Below are 22,195 nucleotides of genomic sequence, written 5' to 3' on the forward strand. Positions count from 1 at the left end.
ATATGAGGCATTGCTGGTCACGGATCGGCGCAGAGCGCTCGATCCGTGACCAGCAACCCACTAGACTACCATGGATCTCTTTGTGAGGTGGGGGGGCGAGGGGGCTGCTTCAAGTAAGCAGCCCTCTCCCCCCTCCCGACCCCAAAGCATGGGGGCACGTGCATGTGAACCCTGGGGCAGATGGCTGACCATCTGCCCCAATGCCCCAAGGGAATGTAAAATGAAAAGAAAAAAATGAAGGGAGGGTTGCATGAGGTGGGGCCCTCCATTTGGGGTGGGGGGGTTGAGGGCCACCCCCCTTTGCGGTACATCATGCGCTGCCAATTTAGGGTGGCCCTCAGCCCCCCCCTAAAAAGCAGCCTGTGAATTTGCATTTTGTTTTTTGTTTACCCAACTTTGCTTGGTGCAGATGGCCACATTAGTGTGGCTATCTGCCCCCAGGGTGCCCAAACCCTACTGCCCCATCTATTGGGGGTCCTGCCCCACCTTTTGGGGTGGCCCTCTCCCCCCTCACCCCAAATGGAGGTGGGGTGTACATCACGCAGCCGTTTGGAGGAGGCCCAGGGAGGCCTGCATGAGGTGTGTCCCCCAGCCATTTGGGGTGAGGGGGGAGAGGGCCCCCAAAAATGGTGGGACAGGCCCCCCCCAGTGGGTGGGGCAGTAAGGTTTGGGCACCCCGGCGCCAGATTGGCACACCAATGTGACCCTCTGGACCAAGGGGAGTTGGGTTACCAAAGGAAAAAAATGAAAATGGTGGAACGCTTTTTAGGGGGGGCGGTGGGGCACCCCAAAGGGTCAGGGAATTTTCTAATGGGATGGGGCATTGACCCCCTCCCCCCCACCCGCAATGGAGTGGGTGCCAAGTCATGCAGCCCTTCCTGGGACCAGATATCTGCTCCTAGGAACGGACACCTGAGCCCAGGGAGGAGTGCAGGACAACCCCCCCCTATCTGCCCCCGGGGAGGGCTACATTTTGCTGGTGTGACCGTAGGTAACACATGTTCTTTGTTTTATTTACAGCTTTTTCTACCCGAGCAGCTGCAACGTTATGTGAGTACTGTTTTTTATTATTCTATGGTTAGGGCCCACTGTCAGTGGGGTGGGTGAGACTGGGGCTGGATTGTTGGTGGTGTGGGTGGGAATGGCCCGTCTGGGCAGATCACCTCCAACTGTCCAGGAGTTGCGGCTGGGCTGCATTACAGCTTTTCCCTTCGGGGAGGTATTGGCACACTGCCGAGACTCCTTGGTGGGGAGAAGCTGTAACGCTGGGCAGCCAGGGCTCCAGCAAAGTCGGCGGTAATATCCCTGGCCTTGGGCACCCTTCTCCCATGTGGGTCTTTGCTGGTGGTTCTGGGTATTACATTCTGGGCCGATTTGCGTAAGTCAGACCTCTGTGGATTCCCACGGGTGTCCTCTTTTGGGAAATGCATGGGGTTCCCTGTTTCCCTTGCTGGCTGCGACACCCTAGGCCCAAATCTGTAGGTTGCCCACATGAACAAAATGGGCAGTGGCGAATGGCTTGGGGATCCCAGTCGGTTACCCTTTTCCTTTTGCGCCCCCTGTAGGTGCACCCACACATGTGAGGTACCGTTTTCATCGGGACACGTGTGGGGACACGGGAAGGTAGGCCACGTGTTGTTGGCGGTGTGTTTCGGTGGGTGGCCAGAGCGAAATGTCTGAGAATTGTCTTCATTTCCGGCCAATTTCAGAGACATTTCCCTGTGTCCACTCACCGAAACACGTCGCCAACAGCAGATGTCATACCTTCTTGTGTTCCCACAGGTGTCCCGACGAAAAAGGTACCTCGCATGTGTGGGTGCACCTACCGGGGGCGCAAAAGGAAAAGGGTAACCCGCTGGTAACCCCAAGCCTTTCGCCACAGCACAATTTGTTCATGTGGGCAACCTACAGATTTGGGCCTAGGGTGTCCAAGCCGGCAAGGAAAACGGGGAACCCCATGCATTTCCCAAAAGAGGACACCCGTGGGAAAGCACAGAGGTCTGATTTGCGCGAAGCGGGCCAGAATTTATTACCCAGAACCCCAGACAAAGTGAACATTGTGTTTTTTCCCCACCAAATATCACACTTTGTCGGGGATTGTGGTTAATAAAAACTGGGGCAATTTGCGCAAGGCAGACCTCTGTGGATTCCCATGGGTGTCCTCTTTTGGGAAATGCATGGGGTTCCCTGTTTCCCTTGCTGGCTGCGACACCCTAGGCCCAAATCTGTAGGTTGCCCACATGAACAAAATGGGCAGTGGCGAATGGCTTGGGGTTCACAGTCGGTTACCCTTTTCCTTTTGCGCCCCCGGTAGGTGCACCCACAAATGTGAGGTACCGTTTTCATCGGGACACCTGTGGGAACGCGGGACGGTAGGCCATGTGTTGTGGGGGGCGTGTTTCGATGGGTGCGGCGAGCGAAATGTGCGGAAAAAGCGTTTTTTTCCCCACATTTCTGACTTTGCAGGGCCGTCTGGGTAAAAAAATCTGGGGCGATGGGCGCAAATCACACCTCTGCGGATTCCCACGGGTGTCCTCTTTTCGAAAATGCATGGGGTTCCCTGTTTTCCTCGGTGGCTTGGACACCCGAGGCCCATATCTGTAAGTTGCGCCGGTCGGCAGAATGTCTGAGATTTCCCTCTGACAACAGACTTGGGGTTACTTGTGTTTTAGGCTTTCCCCTTGGCGGCCAGGTAGGTGCACCCACACATGTGAGGTACCGTTTTCATCGGGACACCTGTGGGAACGCGGGACGGTAGGCCAAATACCCATGCTCTACAGTAGTTGCACAGACCCAGGAACTGCTGCAGTTCCCTCACTGTTTGTGGCACTGGCGTTTTTGAAATGGCCTGTGCCCTTTGTGGTGCAATCTTTCTTCCATGTTGGGATATGAGCTGACCAATGTAAAGTACCTGTTCTTGACAGTAGTGTAACTTTTCCATGTCTACCTTGTAACCTTTTTCAGCCAATATTGTCAGCATCTTTAATGAGTCCTCTCTGCATGTTCTTTCGTTTGTACTGCAAATTATTATGTCGTCGACATACTGCAACACTGTGCTTTCCACTTCAATGTTACCCAAATCCATCTGTATTACTCTGTTGAATATTGAGGGTGATTCGCAGTACCCTTGTGGCAATCTGGTGTGTTTCCACTTTGTGTTTCTGTAAGTGAAGCTTGTCAGATCTTGTGAGTCTGGGTGCAATGGTATTGAGAAAAAAGCATTTTTAAGGTCGATCACTGTAAATCGTGATGCTTCCGCTGGAATGCCACACAATATCGTGGCCGGGTTTGCGGCTATGGGGTATTCTGCTTCTACTATGTTGTTCAAGGGCCTGAGATCCTGTATGAAGCGCCAAGACCCCCCTCTAGCCTTGCGCACTGGGTATACAGCCGTGTTACATGGTGATTCTGAGGGGACCAATATGCCATTATCTATAAGGGCCGTTATGGTTTCATATATGCCCTCATCTGCCTCTTTTGATAGTGGGTACTGTTTCACTCTGGGGAGTATTGCACCTTTTTTCAATTTTATCCTTACCCCCCTATACTTTTAATGCACCCCACGTCATAGGGGCTAGTAGTCCATAATGATGTGGGTACTTTTGTCATATCCTCCTTAACCCTTTAAGTGCCAAGGACGAGGTATCTCGTCCTTGGAAGTGCACACGCAGTGCCAAGGACGAGATAGCTCGTCCTTTTTGGCACCTTGTTTTGAGCGATCCCTGCAAAGCAGGGATCGCTCAAAACTGTAATCCAACCCCCGGGCTATGTGAGGGGGAGGTCCCCCCTCACTGCCCGGGGGTTGGATTTCCTTCAGTTACACGCCGACGTGCGTGACGCACGTCGGCGTGAAACTGAAAGCAATTCCACCGCAGCAGCTATTTTCGGCTGCTGCGTTGGAGAGAGAAGGTGAGTGCCCTTCTTGTTCCGCCTCGATCTCCGGCTGTATTTCAAGCCGGAGATCGAGGCGGGTATCGTTGGAAAGGGGAGATCTTCCCCTTTCCAACGGTACCCATTGTGTGGCTTTGCTGCCCGCGGATCGGGCGCAGGGCGCCTCGATCCGCGGGCAGCAACGTCACGGATCAAAGACGATCCTTTTGTGACGCGTGGGGGAGGGGGGGCTGCTTACTAGGTAAGCGGCCCCCTTCCCCCGTGGCCCCAAAGCATGGGGCCACAGCGCCAGGGACCCCTGGGGGCAGATGATCACTGCCCCCAGGGGTGGGGGAAAAAAAAAAAAATCAAGGGAAGGAGGGAGGTGGGAGGGGGTTTTGGGCCCTGGGGCCCACTGGGCCACCAGGGATTGAGCTAAAAGTGGTGTCCCTGGAAAGGGGACTTTCTCCCCTTTCCAGGGACACCACTCATATGCCGCATTGCTGGTCACGGATCAGCGCAGAGCGCTGATCCGTGACCAGCAACCCACTGAACCACCATGGATCTGTTTGTGAGTTGGGGGGGAGGGGGGCTGCTTCAGGTAAGCAGCCCTCTCCCCCCCCGGCCCCCAAAGCATGGGGACACATGAAAATGAACCCTGGGGGCAGATGGCTGGCCATCTGCCCCCAGGGAAATATATATAAAAAAAAAAATAATAATCTGAGGGATGGGGGAGGTGGGAGCGGGTTTTGGGCTTTCTCCCTTTCCAAGGACACCACATATGAGGCATTGCTGGTCACGGATCGGCGCAGAGCGCTCGATCCGTGACCAGCAACCCACTAGACTACCATGGATCTCTTTGTGAGGTGGGGGGGCGAGGGGGCTGCTTCAAGTAAGCAGCCCTCTCCCCCCTCCCGACCCCAAAGCATGGGGGCACGTGCATGTGAACCCTGGGGCAGATGGCTGACCATCTGCCCCAATGCCCCAAGGGAATGTAAAATGAAAAGAAAAAAATGAAGGGAGGGTTGCATGAGGTGGGGCCCTCCATTTGGGGTGGGGGGGTTGAGGGCCACCCCCCTTTGCGGTACATCATGCACTGCCAATTTAGGGTGGCCCTCAGCCCCCCCCTAAAAAGCAGCCTGTGAATTTGCATTTTGTTTTTTGTTTACCCAACTTTGCTTGGTGCAGATGGCCACATTAGTGTGGCTATCTGCCCCCAGGGTGCCCAAACCCTACTGCCCCATCTATTGGGGGTCCTGCCCCACCTTTTGGGGTGGCCCTCTCCCCCCTCACCCCAAATGGAGGTGGGGTGTACATCACGCAGCCGTTTGGAGGAGGCCCAGGGAGGCCTGCATGAGGTGTGTCCCCCAGCCATTTGGGGTGAGGGGGGAGAGGGCCCCCAAAAATGGTGGGACAGGCCCCCCCCAGTGGGTGGGGCAGTAAGGTTTGGGCACCCCGGCGCCAGATTGGCACACCAATGTGACCCTCTGGACCAAGGGGAGTTGGGTTACCAAAGGAAAAAAATGAAAATGGTGGAACGCTTTTTAGGGGGGGCGGTGGGGCACCCCAAAGGGTCAGGGAATTTTCTAATGGGATGGGGCATTGACCCCCTCCCCCCCACCCGCAATGGAGTGGGTGCCAAGTCATGCAGCCCTTCCTGGGACCAGATATCTGCTCCTAGGAACGGACACCTGAGCCCAGGGAGGAGTGCAGGACAACCCCCCCCTATCTGCCCCCGGGGAGGGCTACATTTTGCTGGTGTGACCGTAGGTAACACATGTTCTTTGTTTTGTTTACAGCTTTTTCTACCCGAGCAGCTGCAACGTTATGTGAGTACTGTTTTTTATTATTCTATGGTTAGGGCCCACTGTCAGTGGGGTGGGTGAGACTGGGGCTGGATTGTTGGTGGTGTGGGTGGGAATGGCCCGTCTGGGCAGATCACCTCCAACTGTCCAGGAGTTGCGGCTGGGCTGCATTACAGCTTTTCCCTTCGGGGAGGTATTGGCACACTGCCGAGACTCCTTGGTGGGGAGAAGCTGTAACGCTGGGCAGCCAGGGCTCCAGCAAAGTCGGCGGTAATATCCCTGGCCTTGGGCACCCTTCTCCCATGTGGGTCTTTGCTGGTGGTTCTGGGTATTACATTCTGGGCCGATTTGCGTAAGTCAGACCTCTGTGGATTCCCACGGGTGTCCTCTTTTGGGAAATGCATGGGGTTCCCTGTTTCCCTTGCTGGCTGCGACACCCTAGGCCCAAATCTGTAGGTTGCCCACATGAACAAAATGGGCAGTGGCGAATGGCTTGGGGATCCCAGTCGGTTACCCTTTTCCTTTTGCGCCCCCTGTAGGTGCACCCACACATGTGAGGTACCGTTTTCATCGGGACACGTGTGGGGACACGGGAAGGTAGGCCACGTGTTGTTGGCGGTGTGTTTCGGTGGGTGGCCAGAGCGAAATGTCTGAGAATTGTCTTCATTTCCGGCCAATTTCAGAGACATTTCCCTGTGTCCACTCACCGAAACACGTCGCCAACAGCAGATGTCATACCTTCTTGTGTTCCCACAGGTGTCCCGACGAAAAAGGTACCTCGCATGTGTGGGTGCACCTACCGGGGGCGCAAAAGGAAAAGGGTAACCCGCTGGTAACCCCAAGCCTTTCGCCACAGCACAATTTGTTCATGTGGGCAACCTACAGATTTGGGCCTAGGGTGTCCAAGCCGGCAAGGAAAACGGGGAACCCCATGCATTTCCCAAAAGAGGACACCCGTGGGAAAGCACAGAGGTCTGATTTGCGCGAAGCGGGCCAGAATTTATTACCCAGAACCCCAGACAAAGTGAACATTGTGTTTTTTCCCCACCAAATATCACACTTTGTCGGGGATTGTGGTTAATAAAAACTGGGGCAATTTGCGCAAGGCAGACCTCTGTGGATTCCCACGGGTGTCCTCTTTTGGGAAATGCATGGGGTTCCCTGTTTCCCTTGCTGGCTGCGACACCCTAGGCCCAAATCTGTAGGTTGCCCACATGAACAAAATGGGCAGTGGCGAATGGCTTGGGGTTCACAGTCGGTTACCCTTTTCCTTTTGCGCCCCCGGTAGGTGCACCCACAAATGTGAGGTACCGTTTTCATCGGGACACCTGTGGGAACGCGGGACGGTAGGCCATGTGTTGTGGGGGGCGTGTTTCGATGGGTGCGGCGAGCGAAATGTGCGGAAAAAGCGTTTTTTTCCCCACATTTCTGACTTTGCAGGGCCGTCTGGGTAAAAAAATCTGGGGCGATGGGCGCAAATCACACCTCTGCGGATTCCCACGGGTGTCCTCTTTTCGAAAATGCATGGGGTTCCCTGTTTTCCTCGGTGGCTTGGACACCCGAGGCCCATATCTGTAAGTTGCGCCGGTCGGCAGAATGTCTGAGATTTCCCTCTGACAACAGACTTGGGGTTACTTGTGTTTTAGGCTTTCCCCTTGGCGGCCAGGTAGGTGCACCCACACATGTGAGGTACCGTTTTCATCGGGACACCTGTGGGAACGCGGGACAGTAGGCCATGTGTTGTGGGGGGCGTGTTTCGATGGGTGCGGTGAGCGAAATGTGCGGAAAAAGCAGTTTTTCCCCCACATTTCCGACTTTGCAGGGCTGTCTGGGTAAAAAAATCTGGGGCGATGGGCGCAAATCACACCTCTGCGGATTCCCACGGGTGTCCTCTTTTCGAAAATGCATGGGGTTCCCTGTTTTCCTCGGTGGCTTGGACACCCGAGGCCCATATCTGTAAGTTGCGCCGGTCGGCAGAATGTCTGAGATTTCCCTCTGACAACAGACTTGGGGTTACTTGTGTTTTAGGCTTTCCCCTTGGCGGCCAGGTAGGTGCACCCACACATGTGAGGTACCGTTTTCATCGGGACACCTGTGGGAACGTGGGACGGTAGGCCATGTGTTGTGGGGGGCGCGTTTCGATGGGTGAGGCGAGCGAAATGTGCGGAAAAAGCGTTTTTTTCCCCACATTTCCGACTTTGCAGGGCTGTCTGGGTAAAAAAATCTGGGGCGATGGGCGCAAATCACACCTCTGCGGATTCCCACGGGTGTCCTCTTTTCGAAAATGCATGGGGTTCCCTGTTTTCCTCGGTGGCTTGGACACCCGAGGCCCATATCTGTAAGTTGCGCCGGTCGGCAGAATGTCTGAGATTTCCCTCTGACAACAGACTTGGGGTTACTTGTGTTTTAGGCTTTCCCCTTGGCGGCCAGGTAGGTGCACCCACACATGTGAGGTACCGTTTTCATCGGGACACCTGTGGGAACGCGGGACGGTAGGCCATGTGTTGTGGGGGGCGCGTTTCGATGGGTGCGGCGAGCGAAATGTGCGGAAAAAGCGTTTTTTTCCCCACATTTCCGACTTTGCAGGGCTGTCTGGGTAAAAAAATCTGGGGCGATGGGCGCAAATCACACCTCTGCGGATTCCCACGGGTGTCCTCTTTTCGAAAATGCATGGGGTTCCCTGTTTTCCTTGGTGGCTTGGACACCCGAGGCCCATATCTGTAAGTTACGCCGGTCGGCAGAATGTCTGAGATTTCCCTCTGACAACAGACTTGGGGTTACTTGTGTTTTAGGCTTTCCCCTTGGCGGCCAGGTAGGTGCACCCACACATGTGAGGTACCGTTTTCATTGGGACACCTGTGGGAACGCGGGACGGTAGGCCATGTGTTGTGGGGGGCGTGTTTCGATGGGTGCGGCGAGCGAAATGTGCGGAAAAAGCGGTTTTTTCCCCACATTTCCGACTTTGCAGGGCTGTGTGGGTAAAAAAATCTGGGGCGATGGGCGCAAATCACACCTCTGCGGATTCCCACGGGTGTCCTCTTTTCGAAAATGCATGGGGTTCCCTGTTTTCCTCGGTGGCTTGGACACCCGAGGCCCATATCTGTAAGTTGCGCCGGTCGGCAGAATGGACAACAGACTTGGGGTTACTTGTGTTTTAGGCTTTCCCCTTGGCGGCCAGGTAGGTGCACCCACACATGTGAGGTACCGTTTTCATCGGGACACCTGTGGGAACGCGGGACGGTAGGCCATGTGTTGTGGGGGGCGTGTTTCGATGGGTGCGGCGAGCGAAATGTGCGGAAAAAGCGTTTTTTCCCCACATTTCCGACTTTGCAGGGCTGTCTGGGTAAAAAAATCTGGGGCGATGGGCGCAAATCACACCTCTGCGGATTCCCACGGGTGTCCTCTTTTCGAAAATGCATGGGGTTCCCCGTTTTCCTCGGTGGCTTGGACACCCGAGGCCCATATCTGTATGATGTGAGAGTGTGACATTTCCGGTGTGAAAACAGACTTGGGGTTACTTGTGTTTTAGGCTTTCCCCTTGGCGGCCAGGTAGGTGCACCCACACATGTGAGGTACCGTTTTCATCGGGACACCTGTGGGAACGCGGGACGGTAGGCCATGTGTTCTGGGGGGCGTGTTTCGATGGGTGCGGCGAGCGAAATGTGCGGAAAAAGCGTTTTTTTCCCCACATTTCCGACTTTGCAGGGCTGTCTGGGTAAGAAAATCTGGGGCGATGGGCGCAAATCACACCTCTGCGGATTCCCACGGGTGTACTCTTTTCGAAAATGCATGGGGTTCCCTGTTTTCCTCGGTGGCTTGGACACCCGAGGCCCATATCTGTAAGTTGCGCCGGTCGGCAGAATGTCGGAGATTTCCCTCTGACAACAGACTTGGGGTTACTTGTGTTTTAGGCTTTCCCCTTGGCGGCCAGGTAGGTGCACCCACACATGTGAGGTACCGTTTTCATCGGGACACCTGTGGGAACGCGGGACGGTAGGCCATGTGTTGTGGGGGGCGTGTTTCGATGGGTGCGGCGAGCGAAATGTGCGGAAAAAGCGTTTTTTCCCCACATTTCCGACTTTGCAGGGCTGTCTGGGTAAAAAAATCTGGGGCGATGGGCGCAAATCACACCTCTGCGGATTCCCACGGGTGTCCTCTTTTCGAAAATGCATGGGGTTCCCTGTTTTCCTCGGTGGCTTGGACACCCGAGGCCCATATCTGTAAGTTGCGCCGGTCGGCAGAATGTCGGAGATTTCCCTCTGACAACAGACTTGGGGTTACTTGTGTTTTCGGCTTTCCCTTTGGCGGCCAGGTAGGTGCACCCACACATGTGAGGTACCGTTTTCATCGGGACACCTGTGGGAACGCGGGACGGTAGGCCATGTGTTGTTGGGGGTGTGTTTCGATGGGTGAGTCGAGCGAAATGTGAGGAAAATGCGTATTTTTTCCCACATTTCGGACTTTGCGGGGGTGTCTGGGTAATAAATTCTGGGGCGATTTGGGCATATGATACCTCTGCGGATTCCCACGGGTGTCCTCTTTCCGGAAATGCATGGGGTTCCCTGTTTTCCTTTGTGGCTTGGACACCCGAGGCCCATATCTGTATGATGTGAGAGTGTGACATTTCCGGTGTGAAAACAGACTTGGGGTTACTTGTGTTTTAGGCTTTCCCCTTGGCGGCCAGGTAGGTGCACCCACACATGTGAGGTACCGTTTTCATCGGGACACCTGTGGGAACGCGTGACGGTAGGCCATGTGTTGTTGGGGGCGTGTTTCGATGGGTGCGTCGAGCGAAATGTGCGGAAAAAGCGTTTTTTTCCCCACATTTCGGACTTTGCAGGGGTGTCTGGGTAATAAATTCTGGGGCAATTTGGGCATATCATACCTCTGCAGATTCCCACGGGTGTCCTCTTTTCGGAAATGCATGGGGTTACCTGTTTTCCTCGGTGGCTTGGACACCCGAGGCCCATATCTGTATGATGGGTGAGTGTGACATTTCCGGTGTGAAAACAGACTTGGGGTTACTTGTGTTTTGGGCTTTCCCCTTGGCGGCCAGGTAGGTGCACCCACACATGTGAGGTACCGTTTTCATCGGGACACCTGTGGGAACGCGGGACGGTAGGCCATGTGTTGTGTTTGTGTGGTTTTCATAACGTTTTGACCCATTTGCTGGAGCCCTTTGTCTCACAACCCTTTCTTTTCCCAAATGTGACCTACATTTAGTCGCTGCTTTAGCCACCATACACTTTTGTAACCTGCACAAGTCACCTACCCTTGAAAAGGTCTGCCTGTGCTCTTTCAAAAAATGTATGGCTGCCGTTCCTCACCACATTGGTTTTCCCAATTTACACATGCTAAGTGCGTCTGGTCAGGCCGTGAGCGTAAAACTCCTGTGTACCATGGCTCAGTGTTTGGCTTGTGGTATTGCTTGTTTTGTACAAACACTACAAAAATGGTATGCTCTCCTAACTGCAAGAGTCGGGGGAATGTAGCGGAGCATTGCTTTTCTCAAAATTCATAGAAGCCATTGCCGTACCAAGCCAACCATGTCCAACACATACCTTTTTTTTCAGTCATTTTCCCGCTTTTCCCCCATTCGATGGCAGTTTCCCCTACCTAGTTGTTGCCTGACCTATACAAATCACCCCTTCCTAAACTTGGAATTTTGTCTACTTTTCAGAAATATATGCCTTTCTGTCCTCCAATTTGGCTTTCCTGCCCTTTTCTTCCATTCCGTCCATGCATGTCCAATTGGCAAAAATGGCAAAAATCGCCTACCTCTCACAAAACGGTTGATATCCCCATCAAAATAATTTTTTTCCATTTCCACTCAACCTGTTCCTGAAAGCCAACACATTGGGGAACTCAGCACAGCAAACCATTTGTTCCTAGCTCTTACAAGGAAAAAACCACAGGCTTCTTTGTGCATCATTTTATTGGCATTTTTTGAAAAAACCCAAAATTTTCGCACATTTTCCTTATTTTCTCTCACCCCCCTACAGCAACCTGGGATTCCTGGGTGGCGTTACGACCGCCTACATGTGGGAAGAAAAGGAGCCAAATTTGGCCGAGATATCTCATGTAACAAAAAAGTTACAAGCCATTGAATGGCCACATACCAAAATCACCAAAAAAGGCTCTGGCACTGGGGAGAAATACCCATGGCACTTAAAGGGTTAAAGAAGGGAACTGGGGTGGATGTGGGTGCCTCAAGTACCATTGCCATTTTCTGTGCCACTTGTTTGTACGCCACTCTTAGCCATATTTCCACACTCATCATAAACACCATTTCACCTTCCTCCTTTTCTTCTGAGAACAGCTCCTCATCTGACACCTGGGTGAGTCTACATCCTTCTGCTAGTGCTATCACTGCCCTCCATGCTCTTCCTTCTCTGTCTTGGGCATGTACAGCAATGTAATCAGCTGTTGCTATAATGCTCTCAATGTCCACTGGAACCACCTTTCCTTCTGGTTCGTTGACTGGTGTTTCTGGTCTGAACAAATAGGCTGCTGGCCTCCTCCAGATCTTTCCCTCTATCCCTGGCATCCATGCAAATGCCATGTCTGTCCCGTACTGGAAGAGTTCGCCATCTACTGGCTCGGCCCTAATCGCTGTCTGTCCGCAGTATGCTTGCATAATCTGTCGTGCTGTGAGCATGTTAATTCCTGGAGTAGAGCAAATTATGCCGTCCTCCGTAAAGGAGATCGTCATATTCAACCTGTTCATTATGTCTCTCCCCAGTATATTTACTGGTGAGGCACTATAATATAAAAGTGGGACTGACATGTCATAATCTCCTATAGATAAGGGAATGTTATCAGTAAAAGGAACCAACCCTCTAGCCCCAGAGAATCCTTGGGTGTTCATGGCTTCGCCCGACATCTTAAATTCACCTTCCCTTATGCAAGACCGGGTCGCCCCGGTGTCAACAAGGAATGATAATTTTTTGTCACCTTTCGTTACCTCTATGCGTGGTTCCTCCGCACTATTAGGTGTTACCGACAGGATGGGACACACCAAGGCCGTCTGTGGGCTGTCCTATTGAGGGTACAACGATTGACCATTTCCTGTGTAAGGGTTGTGTCCCAGGACCGTCACCCTACCCAGTTGTGTTTGTTGTGCTTGGGGTTGTTGTGTTATCGCTACCTGTTGTTGTGGCAGTGAATATGTCTGTGGCTGTTGTTGTTTATTAGTTGTTGCTGTTCATTTCCCTGTTGCAACGTCTGCTGTTGCTGTATGCCCTGCTGTTCCTGTGTGGGCCTTGGTTGTCCCTGTTCGCTCCATGATGGTGTACCTGGTCTTACTCTACACGTGCGTGACATGTGCCCTACTAATCCACAACTCCAACACACCTGTGGTTCCCTACTCTGCCATGGAAAGCTTCCTGTGTTGTCCTGGTATACTGGTTGCCCGGTGGGGTAGGAGTTTCTAAGTCCTCCCACCTGCTGTTGTGTGTTATATCCGTATCCTCTCCCCCTCATAATTCCTCCTCTTCCCCTGTTGTAATTATAATACCCAGCTCCTGGCATTGAGTATCCTCCTCCCATGTTGGTCGTGTATGGTTGGAGTGGCGGCACCTGTTGTGTTATTGTCTGTGAGGGTAGTATTTGGGAGGGATCTTGTGCAGCCAATACTTGTGTGGGGCTTTGGGTCATTATTGTAGGTGCAGTTATTAGTGCCCCTTCCATTGTGTATTTAGTAAGTTTTTTCTGTACTAGCTTAGCCTCTTCTGTTTTCCTGTCCTCTTCCTTTTGTTTCATTTTTCCTTGCCATGCCCTACAATGATGCACTATTGTCAGTTGTATTTCTGGCCATGCTTTTGCTTCCATTCCCACTACTTTCTTCAGTTGTTTCTGAACTCCTTCTGGGAGCCCTTGTACTAGTATATGATAAAATATTGCTGGTGTTTTGTCCCATTGTTCTCTAGTTTCCATGCGCCACTTCTCTTGGATTTCCTGGATATAATCAACAGGATCTTCGTTCTCACGCATCTTGCGTGAGGTAATTGCTCCTATGTCTGATGTGTCTGGGTACTGTACCCTCAATGCCTGCCATAGTGCATGTCTGCAGTTTGCGAATGGTGCCCCATCATGCGATGTGTTTGCTATTGTTACCCCAGGGAATCCCGCTCTCTTCCAAATGTCATCCGCTGCATCCCCTAATATCGATATTAGAAGGCCCTTTACATCTCCCACTGCCAGTTTCTGTCCTGTGGTGTGTTTTTCCATTTCATATATCCATTTACCCGCACCTCCACTTAATGATGGGAGCCTGCACTTTATATTCTCTTTGTCTGTATGCTTCCAAGGGACGTACTGTGGTCTAACTCCTCCCCTCTCCAGAAGTGGCATTAAGTTGTGTCTCATTTTACCCCTTGGGTTCCATAAAATCGAGTCCTCACACCCCTCCTCTTCTTCCCTCTCTTCTACATCGTCAATTTCGTCCGTATTTCCCCTGCTCGTAACTCTTTCTTCTCCATCCTTTCCCCTTCTTCCATCATTTCCTGTATTTAATGTGGGTGTGTGTATTCGTCCTTCCTGCCTGCGTCTAGGGAGGTCTCTAAGCCGACATGCATAGGGTGTCAGTTCGTTTGTGAAGGGCGCAAGTTTTATTGTACGTAATGAGCGTGAGGTGGTTGAGCATGTAGGGTGGGATGGGAGAGGGTGTGATGGTGACGGTGTGGTTTCACGTGTCTGTCTTTCCGCTATTCCTTGCTCTTCCTCCTCACTTCTCTCCAGTTCATCCTTTCTCCTACAGATCCATGGTGAGTCTGTATTGGTCCGGGTGGTGTATAGTTTATCTAGGCTTTCCCTTTCACTGTTTCTTCCTTCCTTCTCCATTCCTTATTCTTCCTCACTACAAAAGTCAGTCATAAACGGCACCCACCACTCGGTCTTTTTCCCCTTGATTGTTACTGTTTTTAAGTCTATTAGGTCCGGTTCTCCCTTTTCTCCTTTATCAACCGCTCCCCTTTGCGCTGATGTTGTTGCTACTTCTGTGTCTCTATATACATCCCCCCTTACTTCACTCTCCCTTCTCCTATCTTCTCTTTCCCTTCATTTCTCTCCTCCATCTCTCTACCAATTTCCTCCCTTTTCCTTTTTAATTCCTCCATTACTTCACTACTCATCTTTTCCAATATCCTTTCATCCTCTTTCTTCCTTTCCCCTCTCACCCTCTCCCTTTCTAATATACTCTCTATCACCCTCCCTTCTTCGTATTTCTTAGTCGTTTCTGATAGTAATCTCTTCTTCCACATTGCCATTTCTTTTTCTTTCTCTTCTTCTTCCCTTTTCCTCTCTCGTAGCACTGCTCTTGATACCCTTTCTGCTGCTGCTTTTACCCTGTCAGCTTCTTTCCTTTGCTCCTCAGTTCGTTCCCTTATTTTTTCCAAATTTGTTCTTACCTTCTTTCCTTTCCCTCGCTCTCTCTCTTTCCTCCCTCTCGAGCTGTTTAATCAGTTCATTCTGCTCATCCCTTAACTCTGCTAGTCGTTCCTCCAAAATCTCTTCCTTTTGACGTAACAGCTCTTCCCCTGTCATTCCACTCTCCCTAGTATTATCCTCGTCTATTTTCCTTACTACCTCCTTCTCGTCTCCTGTTAATGAACCTCGTAATTTTAATAATATCTGCGCGGCTACCCACTCCTCATGTCCTATTTCCACAGTTTGTTCTTCTCCAGTCCTCTCCTCCCCTGCTGGCATCTTCCTATGAGCCACATATGGTGGCGGGCTGTATGCCGGGTTCGAGTACCCCTCAGCCGCCCTTAACTGTCCTCTTTCTATTTCTCCTAATTCTCTTAAAGGGTACAACCCCCCTCCCTCTGTTTTCACTACCTTTGCTAGGGGTATATCGTTGCTCTGTTCCTTTTTTATTTCATTTTCTTTTGAGTTATTATTCTTTTCTCCTCCCTCTTGTCCATTCCCCGTGTTCTTTGGGTCTTCACTCCCCTTTTTCCCATTCTCTCTTTCCTCCTTAATCTCTTTTTCTTCCGGTATTTCCCCCACAGTGAACATTCCATTTGGTCCTGGTCGGGACCCCTGGAACATCCTCCATAAGTTAAACACCTCCACGTGGTTTGTCAACTTCTTCCCTTTGTATGCATTATGCAAATGGTTTAATAGTGAATGTTGGGTATATGGATCGAAGCTACCATTAGGCGGCCATGGTGTTATCATTTTGTTGTCCGTCCCCTGTGTCCATTCTATGCTATACTTGATCAGTTTCTCCCTATGGGGTGACAGTGTTGTACATATGTGTTGTAGTGGGGTAGTGAGGGTGTTCCCCCACCCTCCCGATCCTGTCCCGTGTGACATAGTAGCGCTCCACTTGTTACCCTTCCCCTATTTGGTAGCGGTTATCTCACTAGCAGTTTACAATATACAGCCTTATATCTTTACCTGGCCCCGTAAGTTTGGGGACTTGCGATAGTCCGCTAAGGAAAATTATTAAAATATAGTATTTACATTTGTATATTTTCTTCTGTCTTTCTTCCTTTACACGACACCCTTACGGCCCCCTGCGGCCGAGGCGCACGTAGCCCCCTGCGGCTTCGTACCTCTTGTGACGTTCTTATACAGTCGTCCTATTTTCACTTGCTCCTCCTCCTTCTTCTACACTTGCCGTGGCCGGCGTTCTCCGTGCGCCGCCACGTCCCCCGTTTTGCCTTTCCTCGATCAATTCATTACCGTTTATCTCTGTTTCCACTCCCTTACCACAGTTCTCTTCCCCACCACTCTCAGAAAGAAAGATGCCTTGTGCTCGGGATATCCTATGAAAGCCCTACTGGTGACGTCACCGATCTCTTCGAACTACTGGTAAGTTCTTCATATATTCTTTAAGTCCAAAATACACTTGCAATCTACCCCCGTTAATCCTCACAGCTGTCTTCCTGTCACTCCTTGAACAAGGTAATCAATAATATAATCGGACTGCGCACGCTGCGTCGCCTCGCGTGTGATACGCCCCTCGACAGGATGGCTTAACCAGCCAATTATCTTCCGTATTGGGCAACTAACTAGCTACCGTCTACAGGGAAACGTCATCTACCTATCGAGTTTCTTGCTCGAACAATAGGGATCCTCATCTACTCATTGATCAATAAATGCCAAATCGTAGGAAACCACACACACACACCCTTACACGTAGTCGCGGACCTAGGCCAATCAGTGTCTACGAGCGGCCGCACGTGATGTTTTCGTGCTCCACCTCCCTTTCTCGCGTAACGTAGCCGACTGCTCTCGCACTCGTTCGGCTACCATTCATTTCATTACCTACACTAAATTGTCAAACCTTCGCCGCGCACCTGTGCAACACCTCCCACCTCCCGTATTTAATTCCTCCCCCCTCCCTCACAATTTCACATTGCTTGTTGTGCGTGGCATGCTCACCAAGTTCTCTTGATGCGGGGCCGCTCGACTGCGTGCACCCCTCCAAGCGGCTCGCCACCTCCCCTCGTCTGGACCACGTCTGGACACTCGCCAACCGCGGGCGGGATACTTCTCAACCGGCTCCCGAAGGCCAATATCCGGATTGCGCTGTCCGGTCTTCTCGCAGTTCCGCGATGGTCCTGTAGTCCTCAGAAGGGGGCAACGGCAGAGGGGGCCGCGCCGCCGGGCCTCCTCGCAACGGGATTACCTGGAAAAAGTAAAAATAAAAAAGCAGATCTTAAACAGATCTCAGCAGTGCCTCCAACTTGTCGGGGGGAAATTCTGCCGGGGTCGGCCGGGCCGTCCGCAGACCTCCGGGGAGGGAGGCCCCAACTCCTCCCGTATATCCCAAAAGTGATAGAGTATGAGACACACGCAAGAATCAAGGTGACTCTGCTGTTTATTAGACAAAACGGCAGTGATGGGTCAAGGATCGTACGCGTCCGTCCTGACACACACACAATCGTGGGGCTCGCAGGCCCTTTTTACCTTAGTATGACGCGCTACTTGCGTCACCTTACAAAGTTTAGCAAAAAACCTATTTCCACTCTGGATTGGTTACTCGAGTGGTAGGGTTAGTATAGCATACATATAGAGAACGATGTTAGTGGTTGAGGGTTAGTCAGGTGATATACTTGGGCTGTCCCTTCAATTTGATACATGAAAATTGTTACATGAAGACCTCTGAGGATTGGTCAATGTTAATGGCGTCAGTGATAAGAGCCCCATGTTCTGATTGGTCCGCTCGCGAGCCCCCCAGTCTGAGACTATCGCTGTTCTCAGCTCGCGGTGCACCTGTCATTTGCAACAATGTTTTACTATGGGTAGGTGTAAACAATGTGAGGATTTATTCATATGTTGGGAGGTCGACTACTCCCACTGCTGCAGATGTCCAACAAGTCTTTTAATTGTATTTGCCTGTGTCTTAAAACGTGGGATTCAGGCGTCTCCTTCCTCCTGGGCTTGGCATCCTGTCAGGTTTGGCTTTGTCACGTGAGGTGGGACCGTGTTTGAGGCAAAATTTAGCACAATTAATATTGTTTTTCCCACTGTGTGCCTGGTTTATCTTGCAGGTGCGACCTTGGCGTTGGCTTGCGGCGTGCGAGATTGCAACATCGTGCCCTTGGCGGTGTGCTTTTGCCGGGCTCATTCTGCAGGGTCAGCAACCGAGCTCTTGCTTATTCAATGTTCATGGAAGCTTTTGCTTGCGGTCTACTTGGGCCTGGTGCATAGGTGGAACCGTTTGATGCAGAGCGCTTTAGGTTACGGTATCATATTGCCCTATCCTCAGTATCGTGTCTCCGTTATATTCTTCATTATGGTACATGGTTCTTAGAAGAAGCGTGAGCAAGCCTTTTTAGATAAGTTCATTATGCGTCTTGCGTTTCTGCATTTTGAGAGCCTATGTGGAAAATAATAAAGATGCACGTCCGTGAGTATGTCTGTCGCCTACGTCATAGCACTGAGTATATTCTTCGTGTGGATTGGTGTGGGAGTGTCCGGTGTGCATGTTTGCACAGGTGTGCTAACCGTTGGCTAGGTCGTCATGGCATCTCTAACGACGTGTTGATTTAGTGCTGGATGGTTCAGTCAAGTCCATCCATGCCGCAGGTGTCGGCATGTGCAGGGCAGGCTGGTGGGCACATCCGTATGTTCCTGTACCAGGGGATTTGGTCGTCTGGTAGATGGGCAAACTCCTCTCGTGGCGGGTGTCTGGGCCGTGATCCTCTAGGCCAAGCGCGAGAGGGGAAGGGCTGGAGCCTGTTCTTCCATTCTCCCACTTCATCAGCATGGGAAAAGAGGATCGGAATGCGGGTGAGACCCTGCTTGTTATGGAATATACCACCTCCCAGGTTCTCAATCGGAGGTGGATGGTCACCACAGCCCACTCCTAGCGACACAGAAGGAGTCCGATCCTATCAACTTTGTGCATGGGAGTTTATCACATTGTATTATGGAAATTGGTCAGCCAACAAACTATTGGGGGATGGGGTAGATTGTTCAGCTTGTGAGAGTGGTACTATATATTGAATCAGCTCTGTGACCTCTCTTAGTATAACATCTTTTACTTATACCTTAATACTACCTCATCTTGTCCTACCTGACTCAGCATTAGCTTAGAACAAAGTCCTTGCTTTTTAACCAATCTATAAAGGCTTATGATGTTGCTGATCACTGAACATAAATAGGGACATGCCACTGTTCAATTTGCCCTTTTGCTGGTACTGTGTGCGTGACATGCTATTGCTAATGTTAGGCTGCACAGTTGTATGGATGGTGGTATTGGGTGATGTTTGTTTGGCTGACATTCGCTGATACAAAACTTTCCTTTGCATGGCTTGGCAGTGAATATTGTTTCCTCCATCTCCTTCATAACATCTGCTGTGTTGGTATGGCCAATCTACTGTTTCATGGTGGTAGTTTAGATAATTATACTTCACTATGGCCCTCATTACGACCCTGGCGGAAAATAACTGACCTGACCGCTATAGCGTAAATAGCGTTTCCGCCATTGCACGATGGAGTAAAGTGCGGCTAATTCTGACCCATCGGGCACGAGCATTACGCCATGGCGGAAGTGCAAAGTCCGCGATGGCGGAAATGTCCCCAAAACGCCCCTCACCGCCGTCGTACGGCGCCCTAGGTGCAATTCCGCCACCCATCATAGCGGTCACCGTAATGAGCGGTAATCGCAAAATACGGTGACCGTAAATATACGGAAACGGAAGTAAAAACATGGGGCCGGAACGGGAAACAGCACGCCGTACACCTATAAAATCAGAATCCCAACACAACCATCAAAAATCCGACCCTGAGACACATCCCAACCCGTTAGCCACCCTAGTTAAAACAATAAAAATGGGAAAAGTTGCTAAAAAAGCGTGCGACCGCAAGCGGCAGGTCCACTTCTCCCATGAGGAACTCACCGTGCTCACAGAGACCCTCCAGGAGAATGCTGCCGTCGTCTTCTCGACGCAAATGACCCGGACGGCACTTGCGAACAAGAAGGCCATATGGGCCCTGGTGGCACAGCGGGTAAGTGCGGTGGGGACCGCACCCCGCAACCCACAGCAATGCAGAAAGCGATGGGACGACTTGCGGATACGCGTACGGAGCATACTATCAGCCAACCGTAACATTGCCACAGCTACCGGGGGAGGATCGGAATCACCCATCAAGTTGACCCCCTGGGAAGAAATCTGTGCCTCCACCATTGGAATGGAGAGTATAGAGGGAGTCGGAGGGATGGAGAAAGGAGTGCAGACATCCGAAGAATCAGGTAGGTGGGCCAAATAAAACAATGCTAAATCCACAATGTCCAATCATGTGAAGTACCATGTGTCCACATAGTGCAACAGTAACACATGTCCAGGAGAACGCCCACATACATTGGCCTGATAGCGCACTTTAAAACTCACATTAAATACATTAACAATCAAAAATCCTAAAAACACCCTCTACACGTGCAGCATGCACACCCTAACTGCAGGCTGCAAAACAACTGCATCCTCAATCCACACAAAAATGAAACCACCTCCAAGGCCCTGACCCAAATCACCCTCAGGTACCACCCCAATGCATGTGATACATTGCCATTCCAATTTCCACAGACCCATAAATAACGCTCGCCCTCCTTTACTCCACCACAGGGTCCGATTCAAACGACGAGCTTCAGGACACCCCTACCAGCACACCTGCAAAGAGGGCCAAGACCAACGGCCAAAGACCCTCCACCTCAGCTGCACGGATCAAGACACGGCAGCAGCACAAATCAAGTGGCAGCACACAGGAGGGGACTTCAACAGGCACCCCAGCAGCCAGCATGCCCACACCAGCAGCACCACAGGTCCCCCCAATGGATGCCACAGAAGGCACTGCTTCTGATGGCAGCAGCACCATAGGTGACACTGCATTAATGCCAGCATGCTCCGACACAGACAACGGTGCTGTCGATGTAGGACCCATCCATGACCTGTCTCAATCCCCCTGTTTGTTTCATCCCGTACACCATGAGGATACCACGCAGGGGCACCCACAAGACGACGACTGGCCATCCCCCACAAGCCCTGTGGCAAGGCAACATGAGGTGATCAGCCCCTCTGTGACACCACCACAAATGGGCATGGCCCAGCAGAGGCAACAGTCCCTCGACCAGGTGATCGTGCAACAGCAGCAACTGGCCACGCTCCTCAAGGAGCATGCTGATGAATGTGGGGGTTCTAAGGCAGCCATAGAAACATCTACTGAGACACTTAGGGCACAAATGGAGCGAAGTACAGAGACACTAAGGGTACAAATGGAGAGAAGCACCGAGAGCCTGAGGGGGGAACTGCATGCGACATCCAAAGACGTATGTGGTGAACTTGCCGCTGTGCGCCGTGTGCTCACTGAGCTCTCACAAACCCTTAGGGACATGCATGGACGTGAGCAGGCCGAGACATCATCCGTTGCAAGTTCCGTCCAGGGCAGCCCCCAACGTACATCTGGGAGGAACCTGCGCTCCACAGGCAGGGGTGCCCCTGATACCCGGAGAGGGGGCTTGCAATAGCATCTGCCCACTGACAATGAGCATCTTTGGACACTGGTGTTCGGGGGGGAGGTAGGAGGGTGGAGGGGGGGTGTTGGGCTTACTTGGGTGGCGGGTCGATGGGGTGTGTAATATAATTTCACATATGCTATAAACATTACATAATCATCCAATGAGATGTGTGGACATTGATCTTTGTGTACGAGGCCTTTATAGGCGTACAGTCCACATTGTGCATGTTCCAGACACACACAGTGCCACAAGTCCCGTGTCCATGTATCAGCCACCAGGCGTGAGTGCTAGAAGCATGAATCTATGATATTCTGATGAATTTCACGGGCCTCCTGTGACTCGCGGACTCCTTGAGGTGCTGCCACATCCCCAGCCTCATCATGACCATCTTCAGGTGCTTGCAGTTCTGCGTCAGGGGGAATGGGCACATTTCTACGTACGCACATGTTGTGTAGCATGACACATGCCATGACTATCTTTGCAACCTTCTCATGGCGGTACAGGAGTGCCCCGCCAGACCTGCTGAGGCAGCAGAAACGAGCCTTCAGTA

The sequence above is a fragment of the Ambystoma mexicanum genome, chromosome 7q (genome assembly GCF_040938575.1).
Source record: "Ambystoma mexicanum isolate Mex_15411 chromosome 7q, UKY_AmexF1_1, whole genome shotgun sequence".
NCBI classification, from domain to species: domain Eukaryota; kingdom Metazoa; phylum Chordata; class Amphibia; order Caudata; family Ambystomatidae; genus Ambystoma; species Ambystoma mexicanum.